This window comes from Hippopotamus amphibius, chromosome 3 (assembly GCF_030028045.1).
Source record: "Hippopotamus amphibius kiboko isolate mHipAmp2 chromosome 3, mHipAmp2.hap2, whole genome shotgun sequence".
Classification (NCBI taxonomy): Eukaryota; Metazoa; Chordata; class Mammalia; order Artiodactyla; family Hippopotamidae; genus Hippopotamus; species Hippopotamus amphibius.
This window is the reverse complement of record NC_080188.1, coordinates 126,429,432-126,444,864: the sequence shown is the minus strand read 5'-3', so window position 1 is coordinate 126,444,864 and position 15,433 is coordinate 126,429,432. Positions and strand designations below refer to the sequence as shown.

Genomic DNA, 15,433 nt, shown 5'->3' with positions numbered 1-15,433 from the left:
TCCAGCAAAGCTGAAAAGCATTTTGTCCAATAGAGGGCAGTCACGCACCTGGTTGGAAGAAGACTTACACACCCGCTCTGGGTTGGTCCGCATCTACCCAGCCCAGATGGTGTGCTCCCAGCCTTCCAGGAGAGGGCGCTGCTAGGCTGACCTCCGAGTCGCCTAGGCAGATTTCACCAGGTCCTGCCCTTCGGCCTGTGCCCCGCCCACCCTCCCACCAAAGACACCTGACCTAGCAAGCTCTCAGCACCCTCGGGCCTTTCCTTGCACACTGATGTGTACATCTGTGTTTTCCTAGATGATGGTTTCTTAATCATGCTGTGGAATAACAAATCAGGGCTGGTAACCCAAGTCACCTCAAGTGATGAGCTACTGATCACCAAAACATTGGTAGAGCCCCCGGGCAGGAGCCCAGAAAATGCTAGAGTGGTCCTCACGGCCATGTGGTGTGGCAGTGCCACCGTGGTGCCACCGCGGCACGTCCTTCATGTAGGCGCAATCGTGGGGTTTCTTTAGGCAGGATGACCTAGCAGCATTTCCACTCCACCCACAGCTAGTTTCGCTTTCCTAATGTTGTTAAAAAGTACCTTCTAAATGAAGTAGGGTGGTTGAACAGGTCCCAACATTTTACTTAGCTTTTTTAATGTAGTCATTAAAGATTTCTTCCTCCAGGGGGTCTCTTTCCTCTTCTGTCTAGAAGATGCCCAAGACTATGGTCTTTGGCATTTGTCCAAAGTCCATGTTCTAATAGCTTTTGGACTGTGGTTTAATTTTAACCATAAAAACCTTCTTTTGGAAGAATTCCTTTTTAATCTGGAAAGAGCCAGTCTGATACAGAGTAGTAACACCTCCTGCTGTGAATCAGGAGGTGAAGTTATGTTCATGTAATGCTGACATCTCTTTTTAAAAGGCAGGGAGGGGCACTGATTTGATGGGGAGAAACGAAAATGAAAACTGTGGATAGGTCAGTTTGGAGGACTGTTTGAACGTCTGCTTTAATCAATGTGACAAACGCTGGTGTCCAAGGAGCGTGGGCAGCAGGAGGGAATTGAGGGGTGAAACAATTGAGAGACCCCAGGATTCACCTACTAAGCCAAATGTAGCAGCGAAAGGCTTCTTCGAGCTGCGCTGTGGACAGCCATGTGGCACCAGCCTTCTGGGACAATCTCAATTTCTGAGACAGAAGACACTGGCCCTTTGCCAGGCCATGCATCAGACTGCCACCAGTTCTCAGTTCTGAAAATGTGGTCATGGGAGAGGCCTGTCAGCAGCGAGACAGATGTTATCTCCTCAGGAATGACCTTACCTAGGCGGTGAAGCCCACCTCCAGGGCTCCCTGGGCTGGTCACGGTATGCCTGATTCCTCCTCTTCCCTTTCAAGGCAAATCTTTGGTAACAATTACCTGAATTTGTAGGACCTTAAAGAATTTTTAATTCAGCAAGACAGAGATTGGTAATCTACCTTTTTCCAGCTTAGGCAGCAAACCTCTTCTTTGGTGATTTAAAAAAAAAAAAGAAAGAAAGATGAAAAGAAAATGGAACGTACAATGGAGACCAATTCTAGGAAAAAAAAAAAAAAGATTTGTACCAGCCCCAGCTGAGGCACACTAATCTGGGAAGACTTACCCGTTTTACAGAAATAGTCTTCATTTTACAGGAGATTCACGCTTGGATTTATTTAAATATGAAACTCTTTCTGGAGCACGTAACTAGGAGGGAGGAATGAAAAACCAGAGGCTAACTATCAAAAGCTGTTACCAGTGGAAGATGAGTCTTAAAGGAAAACAGAGGATCTGATTACCCAGTGAGTCAGTAAGGGCTGAAACCTCCATTTAGAAAAACTTGACCTGTGCAGACTTCAGGGCAGGTGCCTAAAGCTAGGTATAGCCATGCGGGCCTGATCAGTCCCACAGAAGCTCCTCAAAGCAGAGACTGTGCCTTTCACAGCTCCTCACTGCTGTGGTTCCTCATTCAGAACACTCAGTTACTGTCAGATCAACATGTTTATCGGTTAGATGTGATGCGTGTAAGGAGAACAGTCCACCCACTCATGACCTAATCTGGCACAGAATCAGAACCCGGTGCTTCTCACTCCTCTTGCCTCTGGAATAGGACTGAACGAGAAGAGAGAAAGCAAAAGTTTCATGTGCCTGGAGGGAAACAGATGCTACCGAGATGAATTTAAAAAGAAAGAAAGAAAACTGAGTTAATCTGGGAGTTTGATCACCACTAAGAACGCGTTTCTGTTTCATCAATCGGTTTCAAGCTCAGCCTTCCAGCTCAGACCTGTGCAGCAGCGTCTCCGGAAGCTCCTTCATTCTCAGGCCTTCTCCTTGCCCCCGCCCCTTACCCCCGGGCACAGTTCCTCACTCGCACCTGGACTGCTACCTCCCAGGACACCCCTCTTTCCTGAGTCCTCCTATGAACCTGCCAAAGGCAGAGGGAATGGGGTGGCACTCTCAGGTGATGCTAGGCTTCCTGAAGGGTGCTGTCACCCCTAGAAAGGACTTCTACTTGGTGATGTCTCTGAGGAGTCCAGGGAGGTAACCAGTTGGGCACTGATTCAGTTCGGAGGGAGATAGCACAGCTCTTAGATGCCTATCTGGTCGCGCTAAATCAGCCTGGGGAAGGGCAGATCTGTGTCTGCAGCTGGTTCGGGAGTGGCAGAGTGGCATCAGGAACTTTTACACCAAGAATCCTTAGGGTGTTATGAGGTTTCTCCACAATTCCCTTTATCTTTAAGTTTTTACCCATTCATCCAGCATGCACAGGAATGGGGCTTCTCTTTTGTCTTGGTTATATTCTCAGACGTACAGGAAAACTCAGGAGAATGACAGAATCTGTAAAACAAAAGTGTACAGAGGAGGGATGTCCCTGGTGGTGCAGTGGATAAGAATCTGCCTGCCAATGCAGGGGACACGGGTTCAATCCCTGGTCCGGAAAGATCCCACATGCCCCAGAGCAGCTAAGCCCGTGCGCCACAACTACTGAGCCTGCGCTCTAGAGCCTGCAAGCCACATATACTGAGCCCGAGAGCTCTAGGGCCAGCATGCCACAATTACTGAAGCCCACGTGCCTAGAGCCTGTGCTCTGCGACAAGAGAAGCCACTGCAAGGAGAAGTCTGTGCAGCGTAACAAAGAGTAGCCCCCGCTTGCCCAACTAGATAAAGCCTGCACGCAGCAATGAAGACCCGGTGCAGCCAATAAATAAATTAATAAATTAATTAATTAAATTTAAAAAAATGAGAGTGGGCTATTACTACCAAACTTAGAGGTTAAAAAAATTTATAAGAAAATATCATGAAAAACTGTATGCCAAAAAAAAAAAAAAGTGCACAGAAGCAGCTCAGGCTATTGGGGCAGATGCCAGAAGCTCTGGATATTTGGGAGTGGCTGGGGGCAAAGAGTCCACCTTGGGGTGTAAGGAGAATATTTCTGCATTATTGGCCAATGAGAAATTCCCTCTAAATAATCTTAGAAAGGAATGGAACCAAGGGCGTAAGTTGGAGTATATGCAGTGTCCCTGGTTATGAGGTTGTCTGTCTGTTTAGTTAAGAGATTGTTCCACAGGGGGGGCAGCAAGGTCACGCGTAGCCCTGAATATTAGCAATGCTGTCCTGGGGTTCTGAAAGAAGAGGTGATGATGTATTCAGCTATGGGCTTGCTCTGTCTTAGTGTCCAGGCTGGCATGCACCAGAAAGAGAGTAAAATATTGAAGTGGCAGCCCAGGTATTAGTTCTGCAGAACAAACTGCCTGGAAAGGAGAGCACCTTTAGATCCAGCCAGGGCAGTGAGGCCCCAGATGAATGACGTCACCCACGTATGCCTCCCTCACAGGGAGCCCTGCAGCTGTTTTGGGCTTGGAGTCCTAAGTGAGACAATACTGCTGACAACGTCGTTTCCTGCCTTAGACTTACCCCGTCAGCAGGACACTGTTGACATTATTTGTTTGCCAAATTGTGGCACATTATGGACAATATATTTTAAGTTCAATTAAATTAATGTTTAGGAATACTGTAGATGGAAAAGGCTAGAAAAGCACTATAGTAAACAATGATTACTGAGATTAGAGTGCTTGGAACTTGAGTATTAGAGAAGCTTGGGGATTTGTAGGAGTTACCCAGGACAAGTACCTGTTTCTTATAAGAAGCACATAAGTACCTAAAGGATATCAGCGCTTATTGAGGTATTTCAGGTAGCTTGGAGCAGACTAAGGAGGGAAGGAAAGACATAAAACATCAGAAAACATCTCTGAATACCAAGAGTTGTTACCTCCCTCTGCAAAAGCACCAGGGGCTGAATTGTTCAGGTCAGTTACCCAGGGAAAAAGGATAAACTGAGGAAGAAATCCTCGGCACAGACTCTGGAGGCAGTATTCCGAGATGAGAACCCTACAGCAGCCTCTTTGATTTCAGAGGTGAAATAGTTGAACCCCAGACCTCACTGTAAGATGTGAAGAGTCACTCCAAATTTATAAGCTCATTAAACTCGTGTGTTTGTCTCCATGTCCTGCTTTAGAGAAAACACACAATGCTTCCAGCCACACCTTCTTCAACCACTTGGCTGACAGTTTTTTCTTCTAATTACTCTAGTGAGCGTCTCTGTTATTTATAAAGTTTGGGGAAGGTGGAGTGGGGGTGGGGATTTGTGCTTTGGTACCTTTTCCACCACAGAGGGGTCAAATTCAGCCCATCTTTTAAAGTTAGTCTGAACTGCCAGATTACCAGAGAGGACCCCTGCCTCCCTCCCCTCCCTCCCTCTCTCTCTCCCTATCTCAAACATGCACGCACACACACACACACACACACACACACACACACACACACACACACACACACACACACACACACACACACACACACACACACACGTGCGCACCATCAGCTATGTGATTTCCTGTGACCATGGGGCTGGGGTTAGGGTTTTTGAGTTCGTTTGCACTTCTTCGCTGACTTACCAGGCGACTAGTGGCTGTTTCACCCCGATCTTCCCCTCCCCATTCACTTTGTTAAAAATGTATATCTATTTATTTATTTTGGCTGCGCCGGGTCTTAATTGCAGCATGCGGGATCTTTTAGTTGCGGCATGTGGGTTTCTTCGTTGCAGTATGAATGCGGGATCTTAGTTCCCTGACCAGGGATGAAACCCGGCCCCCTGCATTGGGAGTGTGGAATCTTACCCACTGGACCACCAAGAAAGTCCCCCCATTCACTTTTGCTTCGATAAAATGAGAAGGCTTCCTCTTCCCTCTCCCTTCTATCTTTCCTTCCTTGGATGTTGGTCAGATCAATGAGACAAGTGTCATAAAGTACTTGGAAGTATTTTAAGACGAGCGCGACCTGACTCACTGTTATACTAGGGTCAGTTCACAAACCTCCACAGTCCAGGGCTTCTGTCTGTGCCCCTGGGGGTGGTACCCAAGAGCAAGGAGATGTTGTGGACACAGCGCCACATGGTACTGTGGGTCGGTGTTGCTCATTCCTGACCTCGGAGTCGGCAGTCTCAGCTCCAGAAGTGGGATAAATGATAGTTCAGCCCGTTGTGTCCCCTTGTCATACGAGCCCTCTGTCGTCCCCGGCATGACGTGCCAGGCTACACAGTGCCAGCCCCTGTTTCCGGAACAGAGGTAGAATGAAAAGATTGTTTCCCCGGATGCACTTTTGCAAGATGTTTTCAAGGATGAGGTGGCAGGGAAATGGTGAACCCTGCTCCCTTGTGCGTGGAGGCATCAGCATTCTGGCGGGAGGTCACAGGGATGCCCCACCTTCCTGGGGGCTCTCGCTCAGCACAGCCAGTTAGACAGCCAGGGACCGGGCCACATCAAGGTAACCACAGGCCTCGTGAGCGATGCTGTGACATGCTGGGGCAGGAGCGCAGCTGAAGGACAGCTGTGCTGGGCAGGTGGCCCTCCCCATGCCAGCCCTCTCTGGGTCATGTCTCCACTAAGCCTGCGCTGTCTGTGACTGTCAGGCTTCTCCTGAACCACCTTCCCTCGTGGGTGGTGAAGGAGTTGTATTTCTTATGAGATGAATATTAGATCTGTGTCCCCAGAGGAGGCACCACTGAGCCCATGAGAGTTATTACACCCACAGGAGCACCTCAAGGACACAGGAATCTGCTAGAGACGATGTGGCGGGGGGTGGGGGGGGGTTGCAGAAGTGAGCCCAGAGTCCCTGGGAACTCATTAAATCCTTGCTGAGAGGAGCCTGGCAGTTGTTTGAGGAAAGGGAGACAGAGCAGAGGCTGAGAGATATTGTGGAGATGGAGCATGACAGGAGGAGAAGTTTAATTATGCTAATTAATTAGACTCACCAAAAGGGAAGAGAACATCCATTGGGTTGCCAAAAGGTGTTCTTAGTGGAAGAAATTTGCAAAGTCCTGCACTGGGGATTGACCGGGGCATGATGGCCAACAAGTTAAAAAGGAGGGAGATGAGGAATTCCTGCCAAGTGGTTAGGACTCAGTGCTTTCACTGCTGTGGCTCAGGTTCAATCCCTGGTCGGGGAACCAAGATCCCGCAAGGGAAAAAAAAGAAGGTACGTTGACATACATACACTACCAAATGTAAAATAGGTAGCTAGTGGGAAGCTGTTGCGTAACACAGGGAAATCAACTTGATGATTTAGAGGAGTGGAATAGGGAGGGTGGGAAGAAGTCGTGGGAGGGAGGGGATATGGGGATATACGTATAAATACAGCTGATTCACTTTGTTGTACAGCAAAAACTGGCACAACAGTGTAAAGCAGTTATACTCCAATAAAGAGCTTAAAAAAAAAATGGAGATGGCAAGCCTCACAGCCCTGTGTGGATGGCTCCTATGTTTCTGCCACCAAAATGTGCCAATTTGATGTCAAGTGACTCTTAGTATTTTTGTGTGTGTGTGTGTGATTGTTTTATGAGCAATTATGAGTTTGAAGAAAGTGTTAGGGAGGTCAGCAGCCCGCAATTCTGGGAGCTGAGGTTTCACCCAGGCCATGCTTGGGAAGGGCACTCCTGTCATCCTTCTGCCTGGACACTTCCCCTTCCCCCAGGAGAGCTGGGCTCCTGCCCTTGCTTGTGGGGGTGGCTGGGATGGGGGGCGTAGGAGGGAAGGAGAGAGGGTTCTCTCCTCTGTGGTGTGACTGCCACCAGTCAGGTGAAGGCTGTGCGCTGAGCCAAGGTGAAGCAAGGGTGACACCAGGTGCCTAGAGCAGGAGTTGGCGGTGGCATCAGTGTTTTCTCGCCTCAAATTATAGGAGCAGAGAGAAAGGTTTAGTTCTGGACGGCAGAATTCGTCTCAATGAGAGGGTGATGAGAGCCACTGGAGGCTGGCTGGATGTCTGGATCTGCTCTGTTCACTTGGACGAAAGGATTGGCTCTTGGGGAATTAGAGGCAGAACTGGGGCTTTGAATAGTGTTTAAAAATAAAATTGGCAAGAACATGATGCAGAGATCCAGGTTGCCATTTTGACCCCAAACGTCTCCTTCAGCTTCCTCTGGAGAATAAGCGTAGCCTGTGGCTGGGACCACAGGCTGACCCTCTTTGTTGGTGACAGAGAACTCTCAGGTTACTAGGCAGGTGGGGGGTCACCTTTGTATGCAGAGAACAACCCGTTTTCACTTGTTCAGAAAAACGCTGACCCACTTCTCTGTATTTGTTCTTGAGGCTGCTCATGGCTTAGGATCCCCGTGGCCAGAAATTCACCCCATTCAGTCGGATGGGGAGCTAAGATGCATATTCCTGTGGAACGGCCCCCCTGGGAAGGACTGGACACTGGAGAGCATGGCCCTGGGTGCAGGGCGCAGTTACAGCCCCCGCGTCTCCCCAGGGGAGAAGTATGGCCAGGTTGGCACCAGCCTTCCAGCCAGTCCTTGTTCTCAGCTTGGAGCCCACTTGGTTTCTTTTTTCATGGGAGATAAGGAGGAAATAGATTTGTTTGTCCAGGTGCCACTAGTCCAATGACTGTCTCGGGCACAGGAGTGTCTTCAGGGCGTAGTGTCAGATGCGGTCCCCCGCTCCCCGACATCTCTATTCCTGATCTGGGTGTGCTGTAAACAGCAGGTTGATTCAAAACTGGGAGGCATTGGGAAGCCCCTTGGGCAGGAGATTTCGAAATGAGACTCAGATTAGAAAAACATAGTGGGGTGAGGTTCCAAGGAATGAAGGAGACAGGAAAAACTCCTGTGCTGGCACCTGGCTGGATAGCGGGGGATAAACAAAAAAGCCTAGAAGAGCCTAGCATGGGAGGGAGGCAGCCCAGCTGAGCAGGAGCGCAGGGCTGTCCTTGTCCGGGCTCCTCGCTGGCTGCCGCTGAGGAGGCAGGAGGCTGTGACTCTTCACCAAGCAAAACCACAGCCCCACAGCCAAGCTGCGCTTTCAGTCTAGGGCATGTCAGCACCAGCAAGGCCTGGATACATCAGAGGCTCCCGCAGAAGGGGGAGGGGCTGGGGGCCAGGGAGTAGGGTTGGCAGGAGTATCAAGAGAAAAACTCAGTTACAGGAAGACTTTAAAAGGCTTGTTGGATAATTGAGGAAGGGACTAGTGAGGAGTAACAGAGTAAAGCTCATGAGCCCACAGGCTTGGTGGCCCCGGCGGGAGGGGGTGGCCCCCCGCTACTGACCAATGGCCTTCTGTGTGGCCTCATCACACAGCCGTCCTCCGTGCTGTAGCTCAGGACACCCTGGCATCGGGTGGCTCCAAGTGGCGGGTGTCTGTGACAACAAGAGCGCCGATGAAGATGCTCGCTGAACCCAGAACCGAAGCGTGGTGGACAAGGGGAGAAGGAGCGGTAAACTGAGGAGCGAGGAGAGGAAAAGCAATTAAAATGACCCTGAATAAGAAAAGGGGGTAAACAGAAGGAAAGGCATCCTAGAAGGAGCAAAAGAACCAAAAACAGAAAAACAAGAAAAGAAGAGTGAGGATGAAGCATCTCATTGGGAGGACTTGGGGAGAGGCAGTCAAGAATGAGTCTCCATGGTGCTTCCCTGGTGGCGCAGTGGTTAAGAATCCACCTGCCAGTGCAAGGGACATGGGTTTGAGCCCTGGTCCAGGAAGATCCCACGTGCCGCAGAGCAGCGAAGCCCGTGTGCCACAACTACTGAGCCCATGCACTGCAACTACTGAAGCCCGCACGCCTAGAGCCTGTGCTCCGCAACAAGAGAAGCCACCACAATGAGAAGCCCATGCACCACAACAAAGAGTAGCCCCCACTCACCGCAACTAGAGAAAGCCTGTGCATAGCAACAAAGACCCAAGGCAGCCAAAAAGAAAAAAAGAATGAGTGTCCAAACCTGGTCAGTCTGAGAAAGCTTGTCATCTGATCAGTAAATCCTGTTCATCTAGTGGGATGAGGGAAGTGGTCCTCCTTGGAAACGTTTGGGCCCATCCTGCGTGAAAGCCGTGAGTGGCTCTGTGAGAACCAGCTCTCCAGTTCTGAACAAGAGGGGCTTATGATTCATGGGCATGCCTGCCACCTCCGCCCAGAACCCATGGCTTCCCCCATCTCGTGCAGGGTGGGGGACCCATCTAACCAGAACCGCCACCCAGCCTCTCCCAGTCTCCTTAGATGACGAGCTGTGGCACCCTTGGTCCGCCCACCTCAGCCCCCAAGCATTTTGCCAGAACATGAGTAAACAACTCTAGGTGAAGGGGGTCAGAGGCCGCTGCCTTTTGAGCTGTCTTCCCCTCCTTCCCACTACCCAGCACAGGAATGCCAGGGAGTTCTCATCATGCGCTGCATATTCTTCCCTCAAAGAGTGGACAGTGGGTCCCCGAACACTTTCCTCTGAGCTCATTTAATTTAATTTAATTTTTCTAAGAGAGGTGATTATCTCTTTTTTCCCCCCATAAATTTATTTATTTATTGGCTGCGTTGGGTCTTCATTGCTGCGTGCAGGCTTTCTCTAGTTGTGGCAGGCGGGGAGGCTACTCTTTATTGCGGTGCTCGGGCTTCTCATTGTGGTGGCTTCTTTTGTTGTGGAGCACGGGCTCTCGGCGCGCGGGCTCAGCAGTTGTGGTTTGTGGGCTGTAGAGTGCAGTCTCATAGTTGTGGCGCACGGGCTCTAAAGCGTAGGCTCAATAGTTGTGGCGCACAGGCTTCGCTGCTCCACGGCATGTGGGATCCCCCTGGCCCAGGGCTCACACCCACGTCCCCTGCATTGGCAGGCGGATTCTTAACCACTGCGCCACCAGAAGCCCCTTCCATGACTTTTATGATGTACACGTGGATCTACTTGTGTTTACAAAAATGGAAAATGTGCCTATGCCTATCCGTAACATCATTTTAGAATCTGCTTTTTAAACTTAATATATTGTAAACATTTTCCTGTTAACTAAATACTTTCATAACATCATATTAGTGGATACACAATATTTCATTATCATTCTTGATGGTACTCTAGAGGTCAACATTTGCATTATTCCTACTTTTTCATCGTTATAACGGTTTTCTGCTGGACTTCTAGATCTGATTTCAATTTTTATTTATTTGATTATGAATGAAGTTTGTTTTATATGATTTTTATCATTTGAAGCTCTTACATGAATAGCCCATGCACACTATCTGCCAGTTTTCAACAGTGTGTATTTTCTTTTTCTTATTGATACGTAAGAACTCTTTATATTAAGGCTAAAATTTTATCTGCCCAAAACTCATCTTGACACCACATCTTAATCCACCGTCTTGGATGTGGGTCCACACTGATTTCCCCAGACTCTCCCACAAGGCCAAGGATGCTTTGCTCTTTTTCCTCTACTTTCTCTTTAACGAATTCCGCACAAAGCAAACTTTGTAGAGGGCTCCTCCTCCAGCACTCACCTCTAGAAGCATCTTGGCCTCCTTAGGGAGTGCCATTCCTCCCTGCCTGGGCACCAAGCCCCCCATGCCTCTGCCCCAGCTTCCAGAACCTCATTGCCACCTCCCTTTACACAGGTCACTGCCTGGGGGTGATGGTGGATTCCCCAGAGGTTCCGTCTGGAAACCCTAATGTGAACTTCTCAGAAGCCCTGATGGGGAAGGAGACCATGTAGGGGTATTAGCATTAGTGGGGACTGTATTGTTGGGTAGGGTGGAAAGTATTTGTTGGGTCTCTCACAGCAGGAACAGGGAACCCCACTCTCCAAGGGCCCCTCTTGTTTCTTTCTGAGCAAGCCCCTAATGCAGGGCTGTCAGCCTCCAGCCTGCCCTACTCTTCCTGAGTCTCAGGCTGGTCCGCTCCTTTGCCCTGTTATTACCACTGGCAGGTTCATTTGTGCCTCTGGCAAAAGGGACTCGAGTCCTACCAGTTCTCCTGGCCTCCTTCTCCAACTTGCCACTGCATGTGGGGAGGAGGAGGCGCTCGGGCCTGTTACCTGGAGTTCCCCCCAGAGGCAGGGCAGGCCTGGAGGAGCCGGGCAGCAGCCAGCTGGACTGGACAGGCTGAGGTGGTGAGGACAGCATGAGTTTACCGGCCAAGATCACTACCTGAGAAAACTGGAACTGTAGGGAGGAGGTCAGAGCACGCGTGCAGGGGTGGATGCTGGGAGTTCACTTCAGATCTCCTGTGGCTTTGGAACGTCCTGGCCCACACTCCATCCCCCACGCATCTCCCCTCCTGCCCTTTCTTCACGTTTGGAATATTTGAAAGATGGCTGTGGCTGGGACTGCAACAGGAACAAACATTTCTGTGGCAGGAGCCAGACCCTGACAGCCTTAGCCCCCTTTGTCTCTCGTGGAGGACTTTTGGGCTTAGGAGTTTCCAGAACCCTCTTTTCTGGTGTTTCCACACATTTCCTGGGAAGACCATGTGATGCCCATCTGTGAGAGCCTGGGGGGCTCCGGCCAGGTACGTGCACAATGGTCGCTCTGACAGGTAGCTGTGGTGACCTTGGCCTCTTGTTAACCTCTTTAGGCTTCACTGTCCTCATCTGGAGAGTCCAGACCTCAGGGCTAGTTCACAAATCACCAGACAGACAGTAGTGGGGGCTCATCTGTGTCAGGGTTTCTCCCTCCTTTCCCTTTCCTCAGCTCTGCTGTTGCAGGGTCTTAGGAGCTTCAGAGATCTCTGCTCGAGGGCAGAGCCCAGGGCATCCTGGGCCCCTTCCTGCTTCCTCTGCTCTCACCCGCTAGTGTGGTTCCCCCACCACAAGGTGAACCCCGGAGCACAGGGACCTCATTCATCTCTGCATCCCCAAAGCCTCAGCACAGGGCTGGGCACAGAGTAGGTGCTCATGAAAGGAAAGGCTCTCCCATCTCATGATCATGGAGGGTTGGAGAGATGGGAGTGCTGGCCTAAGAGTGGCAGGCCTCAGACTGGAGCCCGTGTGATCTTGAGCAAAGACACTTAATTTCCCTGAGCCTCAATTTCTTTGTCTAAAAATAGGAACAATAATAGCTACCTCCCAGGGTTGTTGTGGGGATTAGTGGTGATGTCAGAGGGAAGCTCAGTGCCTAGTAGGAGCTCAATAAATGCAAGTGGTGATTAGCTGCTATTAAAGGGCCGGTGATGAGGCTTCAGGAGCACAGGACTAAGCAGTGAGTTATGCTGGCATCTCTCAGTGCCCGGAGCCTCTCTCAATTTGGTCTCCCACCCTGAATGCTGTGGTCCCTCTGCTCTAGGGAACGAGCCTGGCTGTTTACATCCCTGAACACATTTTTAGATGCCTGATTTGTGTTCTAGTCTACTTTGAAAGCTTGATGGGGTAGAAATATTTTCACTCATTTTATGTAGAGAGAACGAGTGAGGAACAGAGGAAATCCAGCTCTTATGTTCAGAACAGAACCTGGAAGACCTCTTATATTTCTCAATATACCACACTGAAGAATTTCCACACCTGACTCACCTCCCCTCCAGCACTGGCGTTGGACCTGTACCCACCATGTGTCAGTGAGCCTGCCCTCAGGCGGGGGTGGGGTGGGGGGATGGGGCTGCCTGGCAAGGAGGGCCCTCCCAGAAGAGCACTGAGAGGACTTGACTGACAGTTAAGGGAACCAAAAAGCTGGGAGCTGTTAGCCTGGGGGGGTGAGGGATGGAGTATCAAAACCGACTCTAGGGATTTCCCTAGCAGTCCAGGGCTTAAGACACTGTGCTCCCAAGGCAGGGGGCCTGGGTTCGATCCCTGGTTGGGGAACAAAGATCCCACATGTGGCATAACCTAAAAAAAAAAGAAAGAAATTCAAAACAGACTCTAGAAACTGGGGAAGGGGGCTGGCATGAGGAAAGAGGGCAGATTGGTCTTGAACATGAAGAGGGCGGGACATCCTGGGTCAGGTGATCACCACTGCCTGAGGGAGTGGACTGGTCCTGGCTGGCCCCAGAGGATGGGCCAGAGAAGCCCGTCTCTCAGCAAGACCAGGTCTTCGCCACCTAAGCCCAGTCTCCCAACTGGTCCCCCCCTTCCAGGGTTTTCTTTTCCATTTCATTCTCTTCACTAGCATTTTCTTGGGAATGGCTTTAGGCCTGAAAGTCACGACCACTGCCCGACCTCTTAGAATTTCGTGGGTGGAAAGTCCTGAAGATTATTTTGTCCAGCCTTCAGCCCCACCACTGAGTCCCCGTAGAAATTCCTAAGAAATGGCTTCCCAGCCCCAGCCAGCAGCCCCCAGTGATGGTACCCGGGGCGCCTCCCCACTGAGCTGCTCCCTGTTAAGCTGTGCCAGGGCCCCCTGCAGTAGGGGCTGCACCCCTCTGATACTCACCTCTCTGCCAGGTTCTGCCCGCTGGACCCACTGGAAGGAGCCTTTCCCCTGCTTCAGGCCGGCAGCCGCGTTGTTGGTCTTCCCCACTTGTGCAGAGCAACCTTCTCAGCCTTCTGCGTCTCCTCGTCTCCACTGCAGTTTGTCAGTGAGTTTCTTCAAGGGTTTTACTGAGACGGGGGCCTAGAGACGTGACGTCTTTAGAACAGAAAGGGCCTTTGAACTTGGGAACCCACCTCATTTTATAGTTGAGGAAACTGAGGGGTTATGTTTCTTGCCCAAAGCCACACAGACCGCCCAAGACAGGGCTGGGCCTCAAGCCCCATCTCCGCTCTTTCCCTGCACCCACTGACTGGTGACCAGCCCTGGGCAGGCCAAGGGCTTCTGGTGTCTCCCAGGGTGACACTAGCACTTCTTTGGGCAGCCCCATCCCCAGTGATATGTTGAATTCAAGTTGACTAAAAGCCCTGAATTGTTTTATAACTTAATTTTCTTCTGATTGTAAAAATAATATATGCTCATTGTAAAAACATTAGAAAATACATAAAAGTATAAAGTATAAACCTTCACAGCACTTCCTGATGCTGTAAAGTTCCCTACCCCTGCCCTGCACTTGATTGCTTTGTTTTTAGCTATATAAACAGGACTCCATCCTCCATTAGGCTGGATGTCTTGCTAGGTCCCAGCCAGCTCTCCTGCCTTTTGGAATCTTGTTTTGTCACCAGTTCTTACTGGCACCTGGGCAGGGTTCAAAACCATGGTGGTGTGGCTGAATGAGTGACAGCATCCAGATTCCTCTACCCGCCCCAGAGCCCACACCTCCTCTCTTCTGGGTCTGATCCTCCTCTTTCCCTCCGTGAAACACCTCCCCTCCTCTTTTGTTCTATTTAGACCCTCCCTTGTTTCCAGCCCAGCTGAATCCCACCTCTTCCGAGAAGTCTTTATTCTTTCACATGCAAAAGCCTCCTTTTTGGGTTCCACAAGCCTTCGTAGTTTGGCCACACTACTCACCCTTAGTTATCCATTGGCTTGCATTAATCTCTTCCCTCTGTCTGGCGGGCGGCCTATTTCCCGGTCAGCGGAGGCCCCCACACTGTTCTCGTTTCCCTCAGGGCACCCATCCTGCAGAGTCCGGAGATCATTATGGGCCCTCAAAATGGGACTGCTGGCCTGACCCTGTCTGAGTGGTGTGCCGCCCTTGAGCCCTTCTGAGGAGTGGGGGAGAGCAGAGGCTCAGAGGGAGCCCCAGGAAGCCTGCCCCCACCCCCATCCCTGGCTTTGGGGAAAGCTTGCTCCTCCTAACGTGTACATAGCAGTTAATCATTTGGGTTCCCAACAGTGGGCTCCGCTCATCTTGGGACATGTAAAAATGGGATTTGGTTTGCCTTTCACATTGGGAGGCTTCTAGAGATAAAGAGAAATCCTCTGTGCCTGGCTATTTAAAGAGACACAGGGAGGGTTAGGGGCCCTTTCCGGTCCTCTGGGCTTCACACAGGGAGGCTTAGAGGTGAGATCAATGTTTTCCTTTCTCCTCACAGCACCAGGACTATCAACCCTTCTCAAGCCTCCCAGAACATACGCCAAGAGCCCAGGCCCCCTCCTCCATTCCTGGCGCGGGCGTGATGGAAGAACCCTGAACTGGGACTCGGGGACCAGGGTCTCCAGAGTGATCACGTCTCCCCAACTGATCCTGGGTAGGTGATGGGCACAGCCAGGTAATCCCTAAGTTTCCCTCTACTTTGAGTTGCCTAGAGCTGCCGTGCCGTCTGCCGGCCTCTCCA

The 15,433-nt window shown here is 50.6% G+C and overlaps 1 protein-coding gene and 1 long non-coding RNA gene across 8 annotated transcripts in view; one reads left to right on the top strand and one right to left on the bottom strand.

The window, feature by feature from the left end:
- The window catches only part of LOC130850470 (uncharacterized), a 28,572-nt gene extending 13,151 nt beyond the window's left edge, over positions 1 to 15,421 (top strand). The window contains exons 1-2 of one of the 3 annotated variants that reach the window (XR_009052898.1): positions 13,687 to 13,800; positions 15,191 to 15,421. The gene's annotated coding sequence lies outside the window, so the exon portion shown is untranslated. Of the gene's footprint in view, positions 1 to 12,687; positions 12,742 to 13,686; positions 13,801 to 15,190 lie in introns of those variants that run through there. The other 2 variants (XM_057730059.1, XM_057730060.1) reach the window with 2 other exon arrangements.
- LOC130850471 (uncharacterized) lies at positions 929 to 9,467 on the bottom strand. 5 transcript variants are annotated; one of them, XR_009052900.1, is made up of 5 exons: positions 9,271 to 9,467; positions 8,601 to 8,773; positions 5,375 to 5,609; positions 4,134 to 4,210; positions 929 to 2,840 (listed from the first exon to the last, which is right to left on the bottom strand). It is a non-coding gene; the product is annotated as an uncharacterized LOC130850471 (long non-coding RNA). The 5 variants fall into 5 exon arrangements; XR_009052901.1 differs by having other exon boundaries at positions 5,487 to 5,609; XR_009052899.1 differs by lacking the exon at positions 4,134 to 4,210.
- Positions 15,422 to 15,433: the final 12 nt, after the last annotated feature.